Here is a 26,959-nt window from a genome sequence, read left to right as displayed (position 1 = left end):
ATCCAACAGAATCCCTCTGAAATTATGGAAGTGCCTATTAATTTTAATGAGAAGCTGCATGGTAAAGGAATACACTGCAAAATTAGAGCCTTGAGTACTGTATAGAGGTTTCTGTCAAACAGTGGCCTAAGAGCACATCAGCAAGCCAAGTACTTCAGCTGTTAAAAGGTACCAACTGTGCAGAACTAAAGCCTCATCTGGATGAAATATTTCATCATTAAATGGGATCTGGTCCAAGACAGCACAAACACACAGGCAGCACTAGTGTGCAGGCTTTGAAACTGCTTATTTTAAGACTCACCCTGCTGTTTTTATTTGTGTGATGCAACTATATAGTGTGTCACAAGATGTGAAAGGATTATGTTAATAGCATGATCTTGGGCATACAGCCAAGATCAGGTAGCTAGTGTAGGTGTCAGTAAAACGTCCTAAGTACTTGTAAACTGCTAAGGTTTCCACTCTGAGCGGCTCCATTTGGCCTCAGCTAGAAAGCGCTACTGAATAGGGAAGGTGATTTACAAAAAAACAACCTCAGAGGGAATATTTCTATCACACACTGAAAAGGGGAGGGGAAGAAGACAAGATAAGATATAAGAACTCAGTACTACATCAGAGTGCCTAACGCTTTCCAACCATAAGGAGATTTTTGCAGTCCCATAACAGTGTGACCACCTCTCCCCAGAAGCTGAATTCTTATAAATGTACGTTCATGTTCACAGAATCATAGAGTTGGAAGGCACCACCAAGGTCATCTAGTCCAACCCCCTGCACAATGCAGGAAATTCCCAACTACCTCCCCCACACATCCCCAGTGATGGCCAAGATGCCCTCCTTCTCATGAACTGCCTAAGGTCACAGAATCAGCATTGCTGACAGATGGCCATATAGCCTCTGCTTAAAAACCTCCAGGGAAGGAGCATTTATCACCTCCCAAGGAAGTCTGGTTCACTGAGGAATCGCTCTAGCTGTTAGAAAATTATTCCTAATGTCTAGACAAAAACTCTTTTGATTTAATTTAAACTTGTTGGTTCTGGTCCAACCTTCTGGGGCAACAGAAAACAACTCTGCACCATCCTCTATATGACAGCCCTTCAAGTACTTGAAGATGGTTATCATATCCCCTCTCAGTCTTCTCCTCTTCAGGCTAAACATACCCAGCTCTTTCAACCTTTCCTCATAGGACTTGATCTCCAGACCCCTCACCATCTTTGTTGCCCTCCTCTGGACATGATCCAGCTTGTCTCCATCCTTCTTAAATTGTGGTGCCCAAAACTGAACACAATACTCTAGGTGAGGTCTAACTAGAGCACAATAAAGCGATACTATCACTTCGCGTGATCTGGACACTATACTTCTGTTGATGCAGCCCAAGATCGCATTTGCCTTTTTAACTACCACATCACACTGCTGACTCATGTTCAGTGTTCGGTCTACTAAAACCCCAAGATCCTTTTCGCTCACACTACTGCTAAGATAAGCCCCATCCTATAATTATGCATTTGGTTTTTCCTACCTAAATGCAGAACTTTACATTTATCTTTGTTGCAAGTGCATTTTATTAGTTTTAGCCCAATTCTCCAGCCTGTCAAGATTATCCGGCATCCTGGCTCTGTCTTCTACCATATTTGCCACCCCTCCCAATTTAGTATCATCTGCAAATTTAATAAGCATCCCCTCTATTCCTTCATCCAAATCATTTATAAAGATACTGAACAACACAGGGCCCAGGACAGATCCCTGAGGCATTCCACAAGTCACTCCTCTCCAAGTGGATGAAGAACCATTAACAAGCACTCTTTGGGTACGATCTGTCAACCAATTACAGATCCACCTAACAGTAACAGGATCTAAATCACATTTTCCCAATTTGTCAACAAGAGTATTATGGGGAACCTTATCAAAAGCCTTACTGAAATCTAGATAAACTATGTCTACAGCATTCCCCTGATCCAGCAAGGTAGTAACTTTCTCAAAAAAGGAGATAAGATTAGTCTGACATGACTTGTTCTTGAGAAACCAGTGCTGGCTCTTAGTAATCAAATCCATCCTTTCTAAATGCTCAAGACTGTTTGATGATTTGTTCAAAAACTTTTCCCAGTATAGAAGTCAAGCTGATGGGTTGGTACTTACCCAGATCCTCCTTTTTCCCCTTCTTGAAGATGGGGACAACATTTTCCTGACTCCAGTCTTCTGGCACCTTACCTGTTCTCCAAGAATTCTCAAAAATAATGGACAGGGGCTCAGAAATTACATCTGCAAGTTCTTTAAGTACCCTCAGATGCAATTCATCTGGCCCTGGGGACTTTAAACTTAAGTTAAACTAAACAGGTTTCCTCCTTAATCCTATGTTCACCAGAAAACCTTCCAGTGTAAATCAAGCTAGAATACATTGTAAAAATCTGTGTTGTCAAAAGTAATCATGTTAATCCACAATCTTTGAAGTCAGGAAGAGTTCTGCTTCAGGGAACCTGTGGTAACAGAGCATGAGAGAGGCCATGCATAGTGCCATCCTAAACAGAGCTACACCATCTAAGTGCCCTGGCTTCCCCTAGCTATGTTCTTGCCTTACCATGGGAGTAAGACTGTAACATCTCTGCTCCTACCTGAAGGAATCCTAAAAAAAACCAAAAGACAGCAAACCCCAACTGTTACAGGCTCAGAAATACCTAAAATCCAGAGCACTGGCAAGAAGACTGCAATATTTATACAGCTTCTAATATTTCACAATATTATTATTAGAAATGTATTTTGCTCCTAATTAACACATTCATTATTCTTCCTTTGTCAGTAAAGTTGGATTTATATTTATTGGGGGGGGGGGTCTAGTTGTCAGTCTTCTAAAAAAAGTGTATTACCTCTACCTTTAATGAACTGGAAGTTAAACTTTGGCTGTATTGTTCCCAATCCTTTATGTCCTAGCACTTAAGGGAGAGCATACTCCCTCCTACTGTGGCCTGCCTCACCTTCTCACATCTGCTTAGTTATCAGTACTGGTATGGAAGTGCCATCTGGACTATTGGTCTTAAGCTCTTTAATTCTGGGATATTTTAGGCTTATAATTTGTAACTTATATTGTGATATAAGGTATTTTAACTGGAATATTATTTGGATGTCAGCTGCCCTGAGCCTGACCCCGGTCAGGAAAGGGCGGGATAAAAATCTAATAAAATAAAATAAATTGAATGAATGAAATTTAACCATTCCTTTCCTGACACAGGAAGGGAAACACTAAGAATATATCTCATATCGATAGCATAAGAGATATGGACTAAGTTTCTATTTCTCTCACAGATACAGGTATTTAAGCCTGCGTATTGCAGGAAGTGCGAGCTTTTTTTTATATGAGCTGAGCTTGGTGCATGACTTGCAGCTTACAGCTCTGAGCGAACTAGGCCCCTGGATCTAGGAAAAACTGAGGTGTTATAGTTTTTCCCCCTTAGTCCAGTTATCTAAATTGTATTTTTGTATACTTACATGGCAGGGGAGACACCATGATCATGAAGGTGGTTTTCCCAGGGTGAGGCTCATCCATTACACTCCGGGTGTGCTGACCGCTGCAATTTCCCCAAATGCAGGTAACTCAACTGCATAATTTGTGGTATTGTATTTTTGTAAGGTGATTCGAGTACCCAGTAGGGAGAAAAGTGGGACAGAACTACTTAAGTGAGAAATACTTACGTAAGAACATAAGAAAAGCCATGCTAGGGCCGACCAAGGCCCATCAAGTCCAGCAGTCTGTTCATACAGTGGCCAACCAGGTGCCTGTAGGAAGCCCACAAACAAAATGACTGCAGCAGCATCCTGCCTGTGTTTCATAGCATCTAATATAATAAGCATGTGGAGGCCAGCCGCAGACTTCTAATAGGAAAGTTTCTAAAATTAGCCCAGTAACAAGGATTGCTTCCCCCCCGCCAATGATCCTTCCCGCCCTTTTGGACATGTGATGGAGGGGCATGGGAGCATCCTTCCCTCAGTTCCTCTTCTGCCACTATGGAAAAACCAGACACACAAGGCAGTGAGTCAGTCCATAGCGAGGAAGGAGGGAGGGATGTGTGCCTGCAAAGAGGACCACTTGATGAACAGTTACAGGAAAGCAACACTGTTTTCATCTTCATGGCCTCTTTGCAGTTCCACATGGGAGCATAGCACGCTCATTTACTATGGAAGGTGGGTGTGAGGCTGATCACTGAAGAATGGCTTGTAACGCAGCTCTATGACTCCTAGCTTTGGAGTAAATTTTTGGCATGCTTTACATGCGGCCATCTTGTGACTCTCCCTGAGACAGAACAGGCAGTGTGAGCGTTCGTCGGTCTGTGAGAGCTTTGCAGCACAGTCGGTGCACTTCTTGAATCAACTTTTCCGGGCCATTGGGACCCAACCCAGCATCACCGCACTTACGGGAGTGGATAGGGACAGAAAAAGACAACTCCAAACTCCCAAGTTCCAACCAATAAAAGACAGGGCAGTGGTAGAAGCTTCTTTCTCCAACAGTGTTGAAGAAGGAACTGAGGGGAGGGTCGCAGCAGCATCAAGACATGTGACAACATTTGGGTGGGAATAGATGAGCGGCGCCAATGCACTGCTCCCCCAGTTGTAGAGGTAGGTAAAAACCTCCAGTTGGCAGGACTCCACAGAAGACCAATGAACCATAATTATTGACAAGTGGTTGTGCCTAATTAGTAACAAAATGTGTTTTATGACCAAGAAAGACAGCTATTAGGCATTTAATTTCTGTGTTTACAAATCTGCACATCCACTGAACAGCTTTGTCAGTCCAGGGAAGAGAGATATCAAGAAACTCACAGACAGGGAAGATTAATAGCTTTCGTTTGATCTGCCTGAGAGCCTTCCATCCCTTTGAAAATGACTATTTTCTATAGAAAGCATATAGATGAAAGACAGCATCGTTGCCTATATAGACCTAAGATTCACAGCTTTGGTGAGCAGCAGCCGCTGCATTAATCTCTTTCCCTCTTTAAGCCTATTTGCATGATTACAACCTACAAATTGATCAGCATTTGAATCTACAGCTAAAAATGCTACGGAATTGGCCCTCACTTCAGACAATGTACATCACCCTGCAGCACTTCAGGTCAGAATCAGTACAGCAAATTCAAATAAAGCATCCATATATGTTGGAGTCAGGGCAAAGAATGATGAATGTCATGTATTAGAGATGAACTGTAAAAGTTATTTTAAATGCTGAAATGAAAAAAAAAATGAAAGCAAAAGTGAAAGATTCTCTCATTAAGCCAACCCTGTCTAACTCAGAGTTCAATAACTAGGAGATTTCAAACAGGAAGGTTCTGGGAGACAATCCAACAGAAGCTTTGGCAAGTTGCCACAATTGTGTGAAGTTGGCTAGATAAGCACAGTTTTCTCACAAACTTATCATGGATGGAAGACACTGTCAGTTTAATTTCTGTGCTGTGACACTACAGATATAGATATGACCTCTTCGGTTTGCAGAGCCCAAACCAGGCTAAGAACTGTGACTAAAAATGTTATTACATATTTAAAATAACTTAGCTGCTGCCTGTAAGAACCCAATTCTATTTTCTCATAAAACCACAATTCTAGAGAATGTCAGTGAGCCCAGAGTCCAAGACAGCAACCCTAAGCAGGTCTACTCAGAATCCTACTCAGGTGTATTTGATGGGGCTTACTCACAGGAAATTGTTCTTAGGTTTGCAGCCCAAGTCTCCTGGAAATCCATGGAGCAGTGGCACTGCTTGTGTGCACCTGTGGTAGGATACAGTCCTTTATCTTGATTTAGATGGGGCCTAGTATACACCTACAACTGGGTATTCTTCCGAGAAATCAACAAGCATCTACCCATGGCTCGTTGATGAATATTCTGAGAACAGTAGCTAGCATAATGTACTGAGCAGAGTACTGGATTTAGGAACCTGTGTTTAAGTTCTCATTCAGCCATGAAGCCTTGAACTCCTAAGGAAAGAATGAGATTACAAGTGTGAAATATTAATTAAGATCCCACTTGTTCCTCCCCTCCTGAACTTGACTGACTGAAGCTCTTCGCTAAGCAAACTTCATAGTCATGGGATAAGAGGACAAGTTCTCTTATGGATTGAGAGCTGGCTGAAAAATAGGAAGCAGAGAGTAGGAATCAATGGTCAGTTCTCACAATGGAGGGATGTGAGCAGTGGGGTCCCTCAGGGATCTGTGTTGGGACCAGTGCTTTTCAACCTGTTCATCAATGGCCTGGAGTTGGGGTTGAACAACGAAGTAGCCAAGTTTGCAGATGACACCAAATTATTTAGGGTGGTTAAAACAAAATCAGACTGTGAAGAGCTCCAAAAGGATCTCTACAAACTGGAAGACTGGGCATTAAAATGGCAAATGAGATTCTATGTGAGCAAGTGTAAAGTGATGCATATCAGGGCAAAAAATCGCAACTTCACATATACACTAATGATTTTAATTTTACACGCAAGATCCCTTTCTTGCATGTTCATTATTCTTTTTTGTTCCCAGAGATGTGTAATTATTGCTTTAACACAGACTGCTGCCATCTACTCATGGATTACTATTAGGCTCATAAAACTGATCACACAAAACAACAACTGGAAAAAACACATACAAAACTCAAGCAAGTTATACAGGCCTACAGGATGGTTTTTTAAATTGATGTGGTATTCTTCTTTGACACTAGAAAACTCTGTATGTATCACTAAGATCTCGGTCACCCCCAGTGTGAATATGCCGGAAATATGCAGCTGATTTCCACTCACATAGAGGCACTACTTGAGAGAACTGGTTCTTCCTCATGAAAGCTATTTGCAGAATGAATGCAATTTGTACTTTTAGAGGGGCAGCCATGATAGCCTGTTGCAGCAAAATAGAGTCTTGTGGAAAATAACAGAGTGGCACTTATCTGTAACTAAGGGTGTGCAAAACTTTTTTTGGTAAAATTCGGGTTTGGGTTTATTTGGCCCGATTTTTTTCAGGAAACCCGAAATAAGCCGAATTCCCATACCGGTAAATATGGGAATTCAGTTTATTTTCGGGTTTCCCAAAAAAATTCAGCCCGAGGTGGGGCATTTTTTTGAGGTAGAGCCCCCAAACTTTCAAGGTAGCTTGCAAGAACCCCCAAGTTTGGTGAAGATTGGGTTGGGGGGTTCGAAGTTATGGGGTCTGGAAGAGGTCATCCCCTCCCGCCTCCATACAGAAGCATTGGAAGGTAAGAGATTCTTGGTTCGTTTGCTAATCGGCTAATGCTTGTCTATGGAGGAGGGAGGGGGCGACCACTCCAGAGCCCATAACACCAGACCCCCTGACCCAATCTTCACCAAACTTTGGAGTTCGTGCGAGTCCCTGAAAGCTACCCTGAAAATTTGGGACCTCTACCCCTAAAAATGTCCCCACAGGAGCTTCGCAAAAAATCCCCATTGTTTTATAGTATAGAAATTTTCAATCAGCCAACTTGCACAGGATTGCATCTATAATAGCGAAAACAAAATCCAGTAAAATTTGGGTTTGGGTTGATTGGGCCCGATTTTTTTCGGGAAACCCAAAATAAGGCGCAGTCCCATACCACAAAAAATCCCCATAGACTTGTGTGGTGAGAATTTCCAATAAGCTAATTTCCTTCTCTATGGAGGGGGTTGACCTCTTTCAGACCCCATAAAATCGGAACCCCTGACCCAATCTTTCCCACACTTGGGGGTTCTTGCAAGGAGAGTGCCTTCAAGCTACCCTGAAAAATTGGGACCTCTACCTGCAAAAATGCCCCCACAGGAGCTTCGCAAAAAAAATCCCCATAGACTTTTCCATAGATTTGCATGGGCCCTGGCAAAAAAAAAAAAAGGCCCATTGAAAGCTATGGGAGGACAGGTCTATGTTCTAGTGGAAAAGCAGAGACAAGCACAGGCCAGCGCCTCCCTCCCCAATAACTCACACAAGCCCTACCTACACCAGCAGACACCAACCCAATCCAACAGCACAAAAACCACATAGATAAGTCTAATGGTGAAACACAATACACCACAACAAATCAAAAGTGGGGGCCCTTTTGCCATCCCAAACAAAACCTACACTATGCGCTGGGTGGAGGCCAGGCACCACACCCAGGCACACTCTGCCAGCACACGCCCCACAAAACCCATGTCCAGCGACATGATGCCAGGTAGCTGGAGGTCTGGGGGCACTGCTGCCAGCCCAGATGGCACACTAGAAGACACCAAACTGCCAGAAAAAACCTCTCTCCAAACAAACTGAGACCAATTACAACAACCAAGGAGTCCCCCCCACCAAAAAAACCTAGGAAAACCCCATCAACCAACCAACAGGCCAAGGACTGCTGCTGACTTCAAGCAGAATTCAGAACTGAAGGCCCAGCCAGAATCCAAGCAGTTGAACTGGAAACGGGAAACAAATCAGCCCCTCAAAGATGCAATCCCCCCCACCAAGCAACAGCAGGACTAAGGCCTGCTTGCTTTTAGAAAAATGTAGCAAATTGAAAGGCCCACAATCCAATGTGTTAGAGCAAGCAAACAGGAGAAAGAAGCAGGATCCCCCCCCCTCAATCAGCCCTTCAAACTTCCCCCCATTAGCAAAATTTAGAAAATAAGCCCCCAAATGCAACTAGTTAAAAAGAAAAATGATGATATTCTCAAACCTTTCGATGCCTTGTCCTCCAAGCAGCATGCAAGCAGGAATCCAATGCAATCCATGTAGCAGGTAAGTAATCCAGCAGGTCAGGATGAGGCACCAAGACCCAGGAATGAAGAGGGAGAATCAGGAAGCCACCAAACTCTCTTAAACCTCTCTCAAACCTCTTTCTTTGGCCACGTACAGAAAAGTTTAAAAATACTTCCAACTTCTGTGATTGGCCAAAGAACACTGTTCTTGCTGACCTGGAAAATGAGAATTCATTGCCCTCCTCCCTCCTCCCTCCCCATTAGATTGTCCTCCGTAGCAAAAAATCAAGGTAGGTTTCAGCAGGAAGCCAGGGGGAACAAAAGCCAGGGGAAAACTGATTCCCGAAAAGCCAATTCTCTAATCGGCTTTACCAGGAATCACCTATTTGGCTCAGGTTATTCCCCCTGCCTTTTGCTACTGGTAAACCTGAGCTGAAAATAAGCCAAAATGGCAATTTTTCGGCTTATTTTCAGCTCGGGTTTATCGATATGCAGTGCTAAGCGAAAGCCTGCGGAAGTCGACTAACTGAAAATTCCCATAATATAAAACAATGAGGATTTTTTGCCAAGCTCTTGTGGGGGCAGTTTTGGGGGTAGAGGTCCCAGATTTTCAGGGTAGCTTTCAGAGACTCTCCTTGCATGAACCCCAAAGTTTAGTAAAGATTGGGTCAGGGGGTCCACTGTTATGAGCTCTGGAGAGGTCGCCCCCTCCCTCCTCCATAGAAAAGCATTAGCCGATTAGCAAACGAACCAAGAATCTCTTACCTTCCAATGCTTGTGTATGGAGGCGGGAGGGGTGACCTCTTCCAGACCACATAACTTCGGACCCCCCCAATCCAATCTTCACCAAACATAAGGGTTCTTGCAAGTCAAGTCCCTGCAAGCTACCCTCCAGGACTCAGATCTTATTTGTAGAGTAACCGAGCCCAGGTCAGTAAACTCAAACCACAGCCTTTTAAAAAGCTGAAAAAGCTTTATTAAGAAGAATTCAAAGATATTGATTAAAACACACATTACAGTTCAAAGGCACGATGGCTTAAAATAATAAACTCTAAAAAGCTAATAAAAAATAGGAGCCTCATGGCGCAGAGTGGTAAGCTGCAGTACTGCAGTCCAAGCTCTGCTCACAACCTGAGTTCGATCCCAACAGAAGTTGGTTTCAGGTAGCTGCCTTAAGGCTGACTCAGCCTTCCATCCTTCCGAGGTTGGTAAAATGAGTACCCACCCAGCTTGCTGGGGGTAAAGGGAAGATGACTGGGGAAGGCACTGGCAAACCACCCCGTAAACAAAGTCTGCCTAGTAAACGTTGGGATGTGATGTCACCCCATGGGTCAGGAATGACCCGGTGCTTGCACAGGGGTCTACCTTTACCTAATCAGAAATACTAACTGTTACTTAGCAGGCATTCTAACTCACTGCTTAAGCTGGTTCAGGTCTCAGCATGGTCATGCTGGGTACAAGGCATTGCAGAGTCTATGCATTACATTGAGGTGCTGAAGAATTGGTGTCCCGAAGCAAGAAGGCATAGTAAACAGTTTTCACTGTTACCCCCCAATAAGGCCTAACTGCACTTATGGATTTCTGAACTTAGGTCAGATGACCCACCTCCCCCCAATCAGAATGGTACACGGGGAGAAACCTCTAGATTCTTCAGACTGGTTTCAACCAGCACTCTTCCCAAGCATAGAGGAATGATCTCATTCCCCCTTTCTCACAGCTGAATCAAAGCTTCCAATTAAGCTGGAATGTAGGTGTCTTTGAGCAGCTGTTAGCCCAACAAGCTGCAGGTGTTGCTTGTTAGATCTCTGCAAACTGAGCCCCTGGAAAATTACTGAAGCTCACACTTAGCATTCAGAATGGAGAGTAAAACTCTGGTCAAGAACACAAAATGGTTTTTCTGTCTTTACAACAGCCACGACCATTTCCTCTCTTAGGTCCTCTTACGCACAGAGACATCAGAGGGCAGGGTAGGCCACCCCCTTTAATAATAGGCCCTCACTCAAACACTTCAGAGTTATTGGGGTTGGAGGCTCAAACACTGTTCCATTCATATCCTGCCCATATTTACTGGTATCCTAAACATATATAGTATAGATCTTCACTGGTGTATTTTTTTCCCTGAGCTACTCAGCCCAGAGTTAAACAAAACAATAAATTAACTTTTATTTGTGGTTCAAGCATAATACTAAAACAAATAAGATAGAAGTTGCAACATATCACTTCCACTGAACTTCCCCTATTCCAGCGTCTTAGGTCTTGTGTGACTGACTCTTTTTAGTCAGCTAGCTTTAAATTGATCTATACCTCAGCTTCACTCAATCAGACATACTGTGTTCCCTCTTAGCTCCCTAGCTGCCAACTCCCCATCTGCTGTTTTCCAACTGTCCCTATCACCAACATTCAGTCAGCTCTCATTAGTTGCTCTTAGAGAGAAGTGGAACCTAACCTGTCCATTACACCTGGTACTACATATCCAGGACAGGAATCAAGTAAGGCCTTTGCAACATTTTCACTTAATTGTTCAAATATTGCAAAAACAAGGTCCAATCTGAAGCCTCTTATATTTCACATACTATAAAGACAATATATATGAAGCATTTATGTCAATATTTTGCAAAGCAAATGCCTATTTATCATAAAGTGAAGTTTCAACATCTGGCTATTTTATTACATGCCTATATTTAGTTTTCTTATTACTAAAAAAGAAAGTGACCAAGGCATATTCAAAATTTTAGAAATCAAGATGAGGATTAAAATGGTTGGTTATGTGATACTTTGCCAGAACTCAAAACAATAAAGCATAATCCAAGGTGGGGGTGGAGGAGAGACGGAGTATTTAAAATAAGCAAAGTCCTTAACTAGTCAGAACAAAAGCTCACCAACAACAAATGGACAAAGTAAAATGTTTCCTAGTAAAAAGTCCCTGAGTATCTGTTTAAACAAACTCCTCTGCCAAATACTAAATTTCATCTTCATAGAAATAATTCAATGGCACTGTAATTTTAAATAATTTTTGTAAGTAACACACCATTTAAATCATTTCACACAAGCATAAAGAAGCATTATAGGTTTAATTTGCTTGGGTATATTTTTTATTATCTGACTGTATTTAAATTGTGAAAATCTATAAAACATTATTGATACTAGAGACATGAAAGCCTGAAAGGACAAATAGAAGTGAAATATTAGGGTGCTCTGAACAAAACTCCTATGAAACATTTTATATTCCTTTGGAACATATAAAGTGTTGTTCAAGAAAACATAGGGAAGACAATATACAGCAATACATAATTATATATTAACTATAATGAATATGTATGCTATATATGTGAATATATTTTCAAAGATATGTCCGTTGTTTAAATTTGTTCACAGTTAATAGGTTACAATGTGTACAATACACAGCATTGCAGAGTTCAGCGCTTTCACCAGCATTATCCCATATTACAAACCAATGGTAGAGACTGAGGAACAGAAGCTTGGCAAAGGCCACTCAGTGAGTTTGTGGCGGAGGTGAGGTTTGCACCAGGGATTTCCTGCTTCACAGCTCACTCTTAACCAGTATGATTTCAACTACTGAGAAATGGTTCTCCCACAGATCTAACTTTGGCATCCTGACTGTTAAACAATATAAACTCACTCAAAACGTCACTCCATCTACAACAACCTGTTCTTTGGTACTGATCAATTCGTATGCTTGTTCTATATGTATTATGCTTGGCTTTCCTGCACCCAAGCCATTTTTTCCCTCCAGTTTTCAATATTTTAAAAATTATGATATGCCCATCTATGCATTAAGTACAATGTAACCGTGTTTTACTAAATAATGGTTTTGAGATTTCTATGAATGATTTCTTCATTCATAAGAACCCGTGTTAGTGTCTTTTATGAGTCTACTGGCAAGTTTGTTATGAAAATGCACTTATAAAAGGCACCTCCCTAAAATTGATAAGTTACAAGTGTTGACTAAGTCAATGTTGAAACATGCTAATATCAGTCAATCACCTCAAGAAGCAAACTAAAGTTATGAATGAGGTTCATAAAATCTCCAAGATACCCGATACATGGAATGATGCGCACATTGTTCTCATCTTTAAAAAAAGGAGCCGATCCAGCACTGCCCTTATCTTACAGGCCGATATCTCTTCTTAATTTCGATTACAAGCTCTTCACCTCAATAATCACACAGCAATTACTTACCTGCATTGACAAACTAATTAACCCAGATCAAACGGGCTTCATACCAAAACGATACATGAATGATAACATACGCGTTTTGATTAACGCACGAGAAGTGGTCAAGCATACTAAGCAAAAAGTCGCCTTTATTTTCCTCGACGCGGAAAAAGTGTTTGACAACGTTTCCTGGGAATTCATTCTACAGGTAACACATAGTATAAGAGACAAAGGCAACTTTATGAACTGGATCTCTAGTATTTACTCCAAGCAAGATGCCAAACTTTTAATAAACGGGAAATTGACGAGGAACATTAATATCGAGAAGGGTACCAGACAAGGATGCCCTCTGTCCCCACTCTAATTTAACACTGGAAATTCTGGTGAATAAAATAAGATCAAATCGAGATATAGTCAACTACAAATTTGTGAAGAATTCAAAATTAGGAGTTACGCGGACGACGTGTTGCTAACAATCGCTCAACCGCAAGATGGATTAATTAAGTTAATGACCAATATTCAAACGTACGGGGACCTAGCAGGTTATAAAATCAATAGGTCAAAGACCAAAATATTTTTAGAACATACCACTAAGGAAGAAGCAGTAGTAATTGCTGCATATTCCGGCTGTCTAATATCAACGAAACCAATCAAATACCTAGGGATTTTTATACCAAAGAAGAATGATGACATTTACAAATGTAATTACGAAGCAGTCTGGAATAACATAGAAAAGAATCTAAACACTTGGTCCAAACTAAAACTCTCTTGGCTGGGTAGGATCACCATCATCAAAATGAATATCCTCCCATGGCTTAACTTTCTATTTCTAATGGTTCCAATTAAACTCGATGAGAAATCATTCACTATCTGGCAACAAAAGCTCAACAAATTTATATGGAGGGAAAAACGACCAAGAATAAAATTTAAAATCATGGAAGACGATGTACGAAGAGGATTATCACTTCCCAACTTTTTTCTTCTTTGTCTTTGTTCCTATTTTGTTTATTTCTCGTTTTGTATTGTTTGTTTGCTGTTGTTGGTTAATTATTGTTGTCTGTTTCCCCTCTACCTTCCCTCTGTATCCCCATTCCTAAGAAAACAAATAAAATATTATAAGGGGGAAAAAAACAGAAGCAAACTTTTTCCCATCCAGAACTGATTGTAGGCCTACCAAGATTGTACCTTATGCGATAAAGGTCAACAGTTTTTTCAAATCATACAAAGAAAAACCTCTAGAATAAGAAAGGGTTTGACTTTCCAGCTGCCAAATATTATTCACAGTCATAGTTGAAAATTAGGGGATTTGACCTCATAAATCTGTTATCAGGGAGAGGGGACCTGTATCCTTGAGGACACCATTTCTCTTAAGATAACAACCCTTACAACTCCAGATATTCTTGCAGTCTGCACCATCTGCTAAAGCTCTGTGTTGCCACAATCTATGGCACACTGAATGGGTGAGCTAGCCTATTTATGAAATGCTAGGAGGAGATAATGGCTTTAGATAACTTTGTTATAAGATCCAATTGTTATCCCAGTTAATCCTGAGAACTGAATCATGCTTTACATCTCATACACAGCAATATACGCCCGCTCAATAATGCTGTACCTAAAGATATAGTACCATTTTTTCACTACCTCAAGTTGTATAAGTATCTCCTAAAAATTCCCTCTGACCCACAAGCATTTTCCCCAAGCCTAATATACACAAGTTACAAAATCACAAAATCACACAAGGTTGGAAGAGACCACAAGGACCATCCAGTCCAACACCCTGCCATGCAGGATCCCACAATCAAAGCACTCCCGACAGATGACCATCTGTTTAAAGACCTCCAAAGACAGGGACTCAACCACCACCCCGAGGCAGCTCATTTCACCGTTGAACCGCCCTCACTGTGAGAAAGTTCTTCCTAATGTTTAGGTGGAATCATTTTTCTCTTAGTTTAAATCCATTACTCCGTGTCCTAGTCTCTGAAGCAACGGAGAACAAGCTAGTAACCTCATTAACATGGCATCCTTTCAAATATTTAAACATGGCTATCATGTCACCCCTTAACCGTCTCTTCTACAGACTAAAAAAACCCAGCTCCTTAAGTCTCTCCTCATAGGGCATAGATTCCAGACCTTTGACCATTCTGGTCGCTCTCCTCTGGACACGCTCCAACTTGTCAACATCCTTCTTAAATTGTGGAGCCCAAAACTGGACACAGTATTTTAAGTGAGGTCTGACCAATGCAGAATACAGTGGTAGTATTACTTCACTTGATCTAGACACAATACTCCTATTGATGCAGCTCAGAATTGCATTGGCCTTCTTAGCTGCCATATCACACTGTTTGTGGTCCACTAAGACTCCCAGATCTTTTTCACATGTACTGTTGTCAAGCCAACTATCTCCCATCCTGTACCTGTGCCTTATATTGTTTCTGCCTAGGTGAAGTACTTTACACTTCTCCCTATTGAAATCCATGTTATTGCTTATGGCCCAGCATAGGTTTGAGTCCTGTCATCCACAGGGACCTGAGAGACCAGACAGGACTGAGCACTTAACATTTGTTCCAATGGTCCAGACTCAGCATCTATGGGGAAGTTTTCAAACCAGTTGCTAAGCAGCAGAGGAACAGAATGTCTCCTGACTTGCCTATTCCTGTGGGTAACATTCTTCCAAATGCTCTCCTCCTGAGGCAGGTCCCCCTCCCTACACTGAGTTATTTGACCCTCCTCCTCCTCTTGAGCTCTCAAGAGGATTTCAAGAGTTTGGTCCATGAACTCCACACCCTCTTTTATAATTTGTAGTGTGGACAAGCGTGCCTTACACTGACCTCTTTAGAAACTCTGGGTCCTGCAGACTCTCCACACAACTGCCACAGCTACCGCCCCTGGTGCATTCACCCTTCTAAATGAACTACTCTCAGTCCCACCCCTCAACAGCCAAGAGCAGAGGGCGGGGCCAGCAATTAACCCCAAACACTGCAACCCTCCTCACTTAGGAAACATGTGGTCCAAAGACTAAAAATCATGGATGGGAGTTGATCACCAGAATAACTGGTGCCCCTTGGTGATCAATATGCTACAAGAAGCTTGTGCACAAGAACCTCAGAGAAAGAAAGGGAAGGAGATTTCATGTTCGGAGCCTGAGCATCTATAGTTCGATGTTACTGTAATGCAAAACTAACAGCTGTCTAATCAGGGCGCTTCCTATACTAACACAGAAATACTTTGGCCAGTCACTTTCATCTTAAACATGTATTGCAGAAAAGACAGACCAACCAGACAAAATTTAAAATAGTGCAATTGGTTTTTAAAAAAAAGCAGTAACAGCTTATATTCTGCAAATACTGATAAAATGATGTTTCCATTTCCAGGAAAGTCTCTCAACTTACTTTTCAACCCTTGCTGGTAGCCATGGAAACCTCCTAGTCTCAAATCCTACCAAATATGGAGTAGCAGAAGCAGCACAAAGAAACAAAATAGTAAATTAGCTCCCACCATGAAGCCTTTTTTTATTGCTAACATAATCATGTTTGGATTCGTTTTCTCTGAAAGAAAGATCATTTCCAAGAAGCTTGTGTGTTAGAAGAAGATGAAGAAGAGCAGCAGCCAGGCCAGACTTCCCTTAGTTTATTCCCCTGTAAAGATGGCTAGTGGAGATTTGTTTAGAGATATTTTACAACCAGATGCATTTAAATTGGCACTACAAGGTGATGGCTCCCTTATAGTTCACTTTTCAAACAGACTTTGGGGCTGGGGGAAACATTTAAAAGCCATAAAAAAAGCAATGTTTAACAAAAAGTCATAAAACCACACAGCTCAACTCAGTCATGGCAGAACACCAGCTTTAGTGATATTTCCATAAATAACCGCTGTGTTAAGATCAAAGAGAAAAAGCAACTAGCTCTACCATGTGCTCTTAACCAGACAGCAGCCAATCACTTCAACATTCTGGATGCCAGCAGGCAACAATGTGTTCAGCAGAGGTCCAGAAAGTTATGCAATTAGCCACCAATACAATCAGCCTGCCAACTGGATTCCATAAGCAAACACTCGACAAGATTACTGTAAGATTTTCCAGGGACAGCTGAAGTTATCCATGATCACAGGCCAAGCAGGAGAGACCTCTTTTTCATGCTAATGAACAGTTATGACTGGAGTTGTTAAGAGGGCTGAAATTCTTGTGTTACGATCTCCCACTGAACAGAATTATTGCAAGTGGATTATTGAAATAAGCAGCTTTCTTTCGTAGGAATAAGGGCAGGTGAGATTTTTTTTTTTTGGTAGGTTTAATAACATGTCCATCAATATCACCTTCAAAAGCAACGAGATAATGTTTCCATTTCTAGTTATGTACCCCAGCCTTGCCCTGACCTGGATAGCCCAGGCTAGCCTGATCCTGTCAGATCTTGAAAGCTGGGGGTGAGGGGGTGTCAACCCTGGTTAGTACTTGGATAGGAGGCCACCAAGGAGTCTAGAGTTGCTACGCAGAGGCAGACAATGACAAATGTTAGCCTCTTGCATTGAAAACCCTATGGGGTCACCATAAGTCAGCTGCAATTTGACCAGAGGGGGGGAGGGGGATAACTCTAGCCTTCTTCCACTGAGCTCAGAAGAGCACAAATGGGGTTCTCATTTGAGCAGTTGCCCACCGAAATGCTGATCGGGTTCAGGATGAGATGAAGTATTATTTGGTTACATCATGTCATTTCATCAAGAAGCTTCAGACAATTTCTTGTACTCAGAATGACATGCTAACAACATGTCGAATGACATGCTAAAGTTGCAAGATTGTTCTCTCCCTTCTCTTAGTTCTGTAAGCATTTACCTGGAAGCTGAGATCTAGAATTACTTGGCTATTCCAAGGCAAATACATAGAAAAGTAGGTCAGTGTTTGGCCAGCTAATCAACAGCTTCTCTTTAAATCATCATTTAGCTGGACAATTGACAGAGAGCTTGAACATTTCTTCTCTATACTGCACAGTTCGTAGTTGTATAAATGAGACAGCTGAAATGCATGCCAACCTCTTTTCAGTCTGTGGTGTAAATGGGATACACTCAACATCTTTAAAAATGTGTCACTTACCTCATTACCTGGAAATAAGAGGGAAAGTGTGGAAAATGTAACCCTTTTAACTTCCTACATAGGCACAACACCATATCATGTTTGCTAATGGTACATCTTTGCTTCAAGCAATAAGCAGAACATGTTTACACAAAGCTATTAAGACCATTTCCAACAATTCATATCTCCTTATCAAGCATATCAATACTAACTGCAGAAAGGCCATCTTGATTAAAGAAGAACCTTTTTTTCATTATTATCTTGTGACTGCTACAGTTTCCTGTTTGTAGGCATCCTTGGTATTTTTTTTAAAGCATTCATTACTGAAACTTGTGTTGTTCAGGAACAATAGCCAATGAGGCTCAGACTTCAATTTCACCTATAATGATGTAAACCCAAGCACCACTGAAATCAGTCAGAGCTAATTCTGAGTACACATGCAGGGCCTGAATTAATAGAAACCGAATTTGCAGTACTATTCAGTACAAGTCTGCACCATGCAACTATGTGTTTCAGGGTGAGGGTCCCTCAAACACACATTTAAACATATTTATATATCTTTTTTTTATAAGAAAAACTGCAAATATACTCAATATTTGAGAAAGAGTTGCAAACTGCTGCAGCCTGTGCTACCATAACATATGTATCTTTAACTTTTGCCATCAGAGGTAGATAAAAATAAAAACTGAAAGTAAAAAACAAATTCTGCAGAATACAAAAGGAAGTGCATTATTTGGACAGAAACTCTCTCAGGCCATTTATGCTTTGGAGGATTTGCTGCTCGGCAGATGCACGGTTTTCTGATCTGAAGCATAAATGGCCTATGCATGGGGGCTTATAGCCCCGAAGAACTCCCAGGAGTAGCAGGAGTAAATAAGAACAATGTAGTCAAAGCAAAAATGTGGACCATCAGAGGTCCCTTCCCTCCGAAAACACCTCTGTTTAATTGGCTGACAAGGAGTACCAACGGACAGCATATATATATGCTCAAGATCTTTGGCCATATGAGCTTAATAATAAAGGAAAGGATTACAATTGAGCCCAAGACCTCCTACAATGGATTTAATCCCTTCCAGCGAAGCTTTTAGGTTAAAACTATCCCAAATATCTGAAGCAGAGCTGCTTATACGATTGGCATATTCCTCAACAGACCACCTGTTATTTAACTACAATCAAATATTATCAAACACTCCATGAAGCCAAGCACACCACCATGTAGATGGTTACCTTCATTATTATGGTCTCATTTGTAGGAGGTGCAGGAATGAGGGTGGACTGCACACCCTAGCAGTGCAACAGTCACAGCAGACCAAGCAGTACAGCAAAGCTTTTTTCAAGTGACCACCTACTGTAACTGTAAGTATCTACCAACAGGAATGCAAGCAATTATCATTTCCAGAAGTACTACACAGGATTCCATCTTGCTTGCTGCAGGAACCAAGAACCCCCTCCATGTGATCTGGCAGTCCACTCTGTAAAGCTCCTGAGAGTAACTGGACTGGGATCTAGACGAATAAGCCAGCTGCCATGCCTTGTCAGCACAATTTATTTTTATTAATAGTTTGTTACTTTCCTTTACTGTGGTTTTATTTTTAATTATTGTAAACATATTTTACCCAGGTATTCCCAGATGAAAGCAGCATAAAGTGCTCAGTGAACACCTGACATTTATAAAAAAACAACCATTGCTAAAAATAATAATCCATCATTTTTATGAAATTTAATTTCATGTTTCACAGCAACAAAAAATAAGTTTGTTTTTGTAATTACCTGTTCAAGATTACAGTATCCTTGTTGTTTTAATAAAGTTAATGCTAAAAAAATTCTTTTGACCAATATTTGACAGTTCAATTGAGCACATATTTTTGACAAAACGCTAACTGCTAGTTTAAGCCCTAAGAAACCAGAGGGAGTAGAGCTGTCCAAATATTATATCATGTAGCCCCAAAACAGAAAAAAGCAACACCCAAACATGTCAAAATGCTGATATTAAAAGATAGTCACTGAAAACTTCCTGAAGCAATGCTAGTGTATATTAACTGCACAAAAGCTGTTGACAAATGCCTTTGCTTTACATGTAGGCAAAAATGTCTTTGATCAAAGGCACTAATCAGGCAAGCAACAGGAAAGATGTAGGCTTTGAACATCTATCAAAGTATCAGACATGAATTATACAAGTACATCTGTGAACAGAACTACGCAGCTTGTAAGTAAATTTAAATCATTCTAGGCAAAGAGATCTAGGGTTTCTTTATAGTACCAAAATACGATAGAACCTCAGGTGGTATATCAGATATTCCATTTGTTGCTCAGATAAACTAAGGGGGTTACCGCACTTGTATTCCCAGCGATGTATTAAGAGTTTGAAAACGTTATAAAAAATACTGTTCGTACTTTGTTTGACCCCTTTAGCTGTGAAGACGTTTTCCAACCATTTATAAGCCGTGGTATCCAAAAACCATTTAAACACGATGTTTTTAATAACATTTTCAAACTCTTAATACATCGCTGGGAATACAAAGTGCGGTAACCCCCTAACTCAGGAATGCAGCTGAACAAACAAACTTCTGCCAATGGAGGCTTTTGCCCTTTCCAGGGCGAACCGAATATGGGCTGGAAAACTTACCAAAATGAAAATAAAATTAACAACAATGAACGGATGCCATTGCCAATACTGTATTAGGCAACCTTGGCAGTTTCAAAGTTGTAATGAATGTTTTTTCAAATCATTATCCCTAGTACTTGTGTAGCACAATACATCTATGTTTTACTGATTTGTAAACTAGGGGTAGGGGAGTAATAATACATATAATAATCCAAATTTTAAAATCAATTGATGAATTAACCTGATTGGCTATGCTGGTCAAATCAAAACAGAACCCAGCATTTTTATTTATATGTCTCGGCTTACATGGTGGATGAGATATTGTAATAACCGCTCTATGGAATTAACAAACAACAAGTGATGAGACACCGCAATGACCTCTGTGGACGAGAGTTAAACTCAATTGAAATATATGAGCAGACAATCACGTCCATGGCATATGATGCCGTGTTCTTTGGATGTGCTCAAGTCAGCATGTTTAGACAGCACCTTCTTTCCCCCTCTAAATTTAACCAAAATAGATGTTATACTGCCTTTAAAATTTTGTAAGTATTATTCCAGTAAATAATTCCACGTAAAGATTTGTTTGAACACAATATTTAAATCACTTGACTTTTTAGCTTAATTAAATATTTTGGTTCTAGTGATTATTGCTATTGGGAAAAGAAGTAACATGGAATACTTTAAAGAAAAACAAATGTGATCAATCAGCTAATGCTCTATTTGGGACACTGGACATATTTTACAGAAAATCTTCTGATTCTACTTTCTCCCCAAAACTTACAGCACTGAACAGCACAGAGGACTGCTTTTTCATTAATAAAAGCCACCTGGGGGAAAGAGAGGCCCTCTGACTCCCAGGCTGCTATTGCCTTTTTTAAAAATGCTGGGAAGGTCTGTTCGTAACTTTACCTGAACACATGAAGCTACCTTATATCAAGTCATATCACTGGTCTATCAAGGTCAGTATTGTCCAGTCTGACTGGCATCAGCCCTCTAAAGTCTCATGTAGAGGTTTTTCACATCACTTAACACCTGATCCTGGAGATGCTGGGGACTGAACCTGGGACCTTCTGCATGAAAAGTAGGTGCTCTACTACTGAGCTATGGATTCTCCCCAAGCATTGGTTCATACCACTTGGACGTTTTGGGGCACATATTGAGACCACTAGTTGATAAAGGTCAGAATTATCTACTCTGATTGGCAGCAGACCTTTTGCTTGCAAAATAGATGCCCTACCACTGAACCATAGTCTCTCCTTGAAAATATTTATTTTAATTTAATTCCTTTCTGTAGTTTGAGCATTACCTCTTATTAAGCTATACAAGGCATTCCATGGTTGTAAACAGACCAATCCTTACCACAGATTGCTTTTATGTACTTTGCTCATGCTGTCAAGTTTCTGACAGGGGGCACTTTCACACAAGCTGAATAATGCACTTTGAAGCTGGATTTTACTGTGTGAAATGGCATAATCCACTTGCAAACGACCGTTAAAGTGGATTGAAAGTGCATTATTTGGCATGTGTAAAAGTGCCCAGAGCTTACTTAATTAAAACTGGGGGTTTTCTTATAAGAATTAGTTTGCCCATTGAAAAGTTTTTCCTTTTTTTTGCCATCAAGTCACAGCTGACATATGGCGACCATGTAGGGTTTTCAAGGCAAGAGGTGTTCAGAGGTGGTTTGCCATTGCCTGCCTCCATGTCACACCCCTAGTATTCCTTTTTGGAGGTCACCCACCCATGAAGCAGAGCGGTATGCTGCAGTACTGCAGTCCAAGCTCTGCTCACGACTTGAGTTTGATCTCAATGGAAGGTGGTTTCAGGTAGCCAGCTCAAGTCTGGCTCAGCCTTTCATCCTTCTGAGGTTGGTAAAATGAGTACCCAGCTTGCTGGGAATAAAGTGTAGACAACTGGGGAAGGCACTGGCAAACCACCCCGTAAACATAGTCTGCCTAGTAAATGTTGTGATGTGACGTCACCCCTTGGGTCAGTAATGACTTGGTGCTTGCACTTTTACCTTCTTTACACCCACCCAAATACTTGCCAGGGACGAGGCTGAGTGTGTGACTGACCCAAGGTCACCCAGCAAGTTTCCATGGCAGAATGAGGATTCAAACCTGGGTTTCCCAGATCCTAGTCCGACACTTTAACCACTACACCACAGTGGCTCTTACTTTTTCTTAATATGTAGTAATAATGGACAAAAGTGCTTTGTTTCCAGTAACCTTACAACCTCTATATGTTCTGTAATTAACAGATAATTAATGTACATCCAAGAGTGATTCCCCCCCTTCTCTGGATTTAGAATTAGTTTTCGTAGATGAAAGGCGGAATCCAGCAACAAATCAAGCCCCACCCGCCCCCAGTCTCAGTACTTGAATTCAATGGGCTAGATTCAGAATAATGTTTTCCCTAGATGCAAGGGTTTCAGCTCATGAAGTACAATTCTCCTCTCACCACAGACCAAGATGCCCCTGAAATCCTGTTCTTGAGAGGGAGGCTAGAAGTAAACAAGAAGCAAAAAAGGTCTTGTGTGTTCCTCTCATGAAGATCACAACACACTCCAGATGGTGTAGAGAAACACAAATTGATTTGGGTTTTGTTTTAATGTCTACAATACACAGAGGAATTCTCATTTCGCTAATGCTACAGATTGTCTTACATAAAATATCTTCATACTACACTTTTTAAGTGCCGTACACAGCACTTCACTCATTTCAAAGGAGAAAATATTTCATAAGAGTTCCCCCCTAAACTCCCCAAAGTTTCTAGTTTTCCCCACCTTTCTTCCAAATTTTCCTGTTTGTTTGGCTCTGTTAGGCCTTGGTTCCTACACCTTGAACTCTGACTCGTTCTACCCTATGCTGTCAATCTAACCTACGAAACTACAGTCATTCTGTATGCATACTGTGCATCTAGAATGAGGCTTCTATGCAAAGAGCCAAGAACCACCCTTAGTAACAATTAACTAATACAGGAACAGTTTCAAAGTCCCTTATACACATCCCCTACCAGTCATCAGTTTCTTTCCTATCCCTTCCTAAAAGCAGCCTTTGTGTAGCTAGCTGAAGCATTCCACCGGCCATTCAACAAAAGCCTCCCAAAATTGCTTCTTTTTAACTTTCTCCCCTTCTCCCCCCCTGCCGCCCAGCCTCCATTTAATACTCAGCTAAAAAGCACCGTTTCATCAAACCCTTCTTCCAGGTGCTGCAACATCCCACAAAATATTCAAACATTGCATCATAATAAAGTAAGCTGTTCCTTAAGCACTTAGATACTCCAGAAACAATTTTAATGCACCCACTAAAAACTCCTTCCAGAAGGAGCTTCTTTCTTGAAAACAGGCAACATTCTTCTGATCGGATTCATATGACAAGCTAAATGGTTATTCATGAAATGGTTTCTAAATCATTGGTAATGCCACGTTTAGACATAAGGTCTTCATCCTACAATGATGAGACCACAAAGGCCCATAGGGGAGGTAAAAGATTAAAAACAGAATACAGTTCCTATTCACTAATTTTCAGACAGATTTCACCATAATACATACACTATGCTGTTATTATTTGTGGTCTAAAAGGGCAAAAAAGCAGAAAACATCTAAATTTTACATCAGTAGCAAGCTATCAGAACAGGGCCCTGTTAACCAACCTTCAATAAAATGCTTCCTATACATGGCTTCCTCTACTTTCCTTTGAGGGTGGAAAAAGGCAAAACAATTTGCATTTACAGCTTTGTTCCTCGGTCTCTTTAACTTTTTCCTTTTCTCTTTTTATGGAGGATATAAATGGCACCAAACTGTCAATTCACATATAAGCAGTGTACTACCCATACAAATAGGTCTATTTCTGACAGGCCATAAAACAATTACTGCTGAAATTCCTATAACCCCCTTTGATATAACCAGCTTGCCTGCAAGGCTTCAAAGCTATCCTCTTTTACTAGTCTTGGGATACTGCTAAAGAAATGAGACCTTCAACGGATGTAGACAAGATAAAGCATTTCCGTTTTCTCTCTCAGTGTACCAAAAAGGAACACACTCCATTTCAAGAACTAGAATAACTGCTGGTTAAGTAGTATTGCTAAATTTCATTGTAGTTTCTCAGGACACAATGACACAATAAGTCCACTGCTTTCTACAACATCTCATTTTCAATTGCTTTTAAAAACATTTTAAAATGTTTTTGGCTTTATTAATCTCACATCTTTTGTCAGCTTGATCCTAAATAATGCACACTGATATTTAGCTAAAATTGTTCAGAGAAACACACACATAAAAATAAGATTAGATGCAACATCAGTAATAAGCTTTCAAGAAGAGGATCACCTGCAACCCAGAATACAGAATTTGAAGCAGAAAATTTTGGGGAATGATATGCAACTCAAGACATGCAAATTTTAAATAAGCTTATTAAAAGAAGCAAACGTACTGCTGTGCAAGAAAACATATCCAGGAAATAGTAAACATTGGCTACAGAAAGTGAAAACTGTCAAGTACGTTCCAGAGAAACACAATGAGAAAATTTACTGTGCTCTTATATGTTTCCAATTCCAAAAACCTTTAATAGCATAAAGTATACAAGTCAAACAATAAAACTATTACCATCTCCTGGGAAGAATGTAGAGACTTTTACTTAAGTATGAAACAGAATGAGAACAAATCAAAGTATGCATGATTAAATGGATGCAGAATTTCAAGAAAGATTTCAATACAGCAATGGGAAAACCTTCGGACAAAAACTATAAAGTTCACAGCCAGCAATAACCTGCGAGAGAATTGGTACAAACAGTTTTACAGATGGTATATGATATTAAAAAGAGGAACAAAAAGATAGATTGCTGTTGGAAATGCAAAGAAATTGATGGGACTTATTTTCATACTTGGTGGTCTTGTAAAAAAAAATCAAGAGATTCTGGATAGAAATCTATCAAAAAATACGGAATGTGTTAAAATTTAGCTTTCCTCTAGACCCAGAGACAATGTTACTGGATTTACTAACCAAAGAACTGGATAAGAATCTCAGTTAACTCTTTATATATATGATAACGGCAGCAAGAGTTGTTTTGGCATCAAGGTGGAAACAAGATGGAAAAAGAAAATGGAGGAATATGCTGTGATGGCAAAGTTGACTCACTTGCTGAATAAAAGACATGCTGGGGAGTGGCAGAAGAAATGGAAACTCTACTATGGTTATGCGCAAATACAACTTTGATACTTTGTAGCATAACAATCTGAAAGGGAGTAAGAATATTGTGATTAGAACAAATATGTCTTTTAGAAACAGGATTCAGTTATCTTCACTTCGATTAACTGTATACTCGTGGTAAAGGGCTATAAAGGATACACCAAAAACTTTGCTTTTAGTCATATATAATGTGCTGTTAAAGAAAAAAGACAATACTTAAGGTAGGGGGAGATTAGATGTGGGAGTGTAGTGAAATAATACTACAGTTTATAAGGCAATATAAAGGGACTGAAAAATTTTATATAATGGGATCTCTTGTGTTTGATAGTTTTATTATCTTAGTAGTTACAGAAGACAGGTAATATATGGCTCCTTTTGGAAGATTTTATATACTGTATGTATGTTGTGTAAGCATGTTGTGTATGATTTTGTAATTTTTTTTCTTTAATGAAAGTATTTTAAAAACAATAAAAATATTGCATAAAGGGTCAAATTATATTACAATTATGGAACAACATTCATCTCTGAATTTTGTCATATCGCAAATTTACAGTGCTCTTAGATGTTACTCATCAGAGTAATATGAATTGCAGACAAAACTGTTGGATTCATACTCTAAGAGGTGGCAAGGAATGTTTAAGCACTTTTGCAATTAAACAGAAAAACACAAACATGAAGACAACAAGAAGATCACAGTTCTAAGGTACACTTAAGGTAAAGGTCCCCTGTGCAAGCACTGGGTCATTCCTGACCCATGAGGTGTCATCACATCCCATCGTTTACTAGGCAGACTTTGTTTACGGGGTGGTTTGCCAGTGCCTTCCCCAGTCATCTTCCCTTTAGCCCCAGCAAGCTGGGTGGGTATTCATTTTACCGACCTTGGAAGTATGGAAGGCTGAGTCAACCTTGAGCCGGCTACCTGAAACCAACTTCTGTTGGGATCGAACTCAGGTTGTGAGCAGAGCTTGGACTGCATTACTGCAGCTTACCACTCTGCGCCACGAGGCAGTTAGGTGCCTTTTAAACATTCTCCCAGCTACAGGAAACCACTTAACTGTGAGAAGCACTTGTACAAATGAAGAACTGTGCTATGGATGCCAAAACATTGGGAAAGACTCAAGTTATCAGGACTTGCCCACATGGTAATATGTTTTAAGCAATTCCCCCAATTATAGGGTAACTGGTCACTGACATGCAACCTGTCCATATCTGGGACATTGTCTTAAGGGCACTTTTCAAATAAGTAAAAGGGAATAGCAAAAGGGTG

The 26,959-nt window shown here is 40.5% G+C and overlaps 1 protein-coding gene and 1 non-coding gene across 5 annotated transcripts in view; one reads left to right on the top strand and one right to left on the bottom strand.

Annotated features, from left to right (window-relative positions):
• The window catches only part of MLLT3 (MLLT3 super elongation complex subunit), a 155,298-nt gene that overhangs the window by 111,705 nt on the left and 16,634 nt on the right, over positions 1-26,959 (bottom strand). The window lies entirely within an intron of this gene.
• Positions 3,467-3,630, top strand: LOC130477194 (U1 spliceosomal RNA). The gene has a single exon (XR_008933298.1). It is a non-coding gene; the product is annotated as a U1 spliceosomal RNA (small nuclear RNA).

The sequence above is a fragment of the Euleptes europaea genome, chromosome 4 (genome assembly GCF_029931775.1).
Source record: "Euleptes europaea isolate rEulEur1 chromosome 4, rEulEur1.hap1, whole genome shotgun sequence".
Lineage (NCBI taxonomy): Eukaryota > Metazoa > Chordata > Lepidosauria > Squamata > Sphaerodactylidae > Euleptes > Euleptes europaea.
This window is presented reverse-complemented; position numbering and strand designations above follow the sequence as displayed.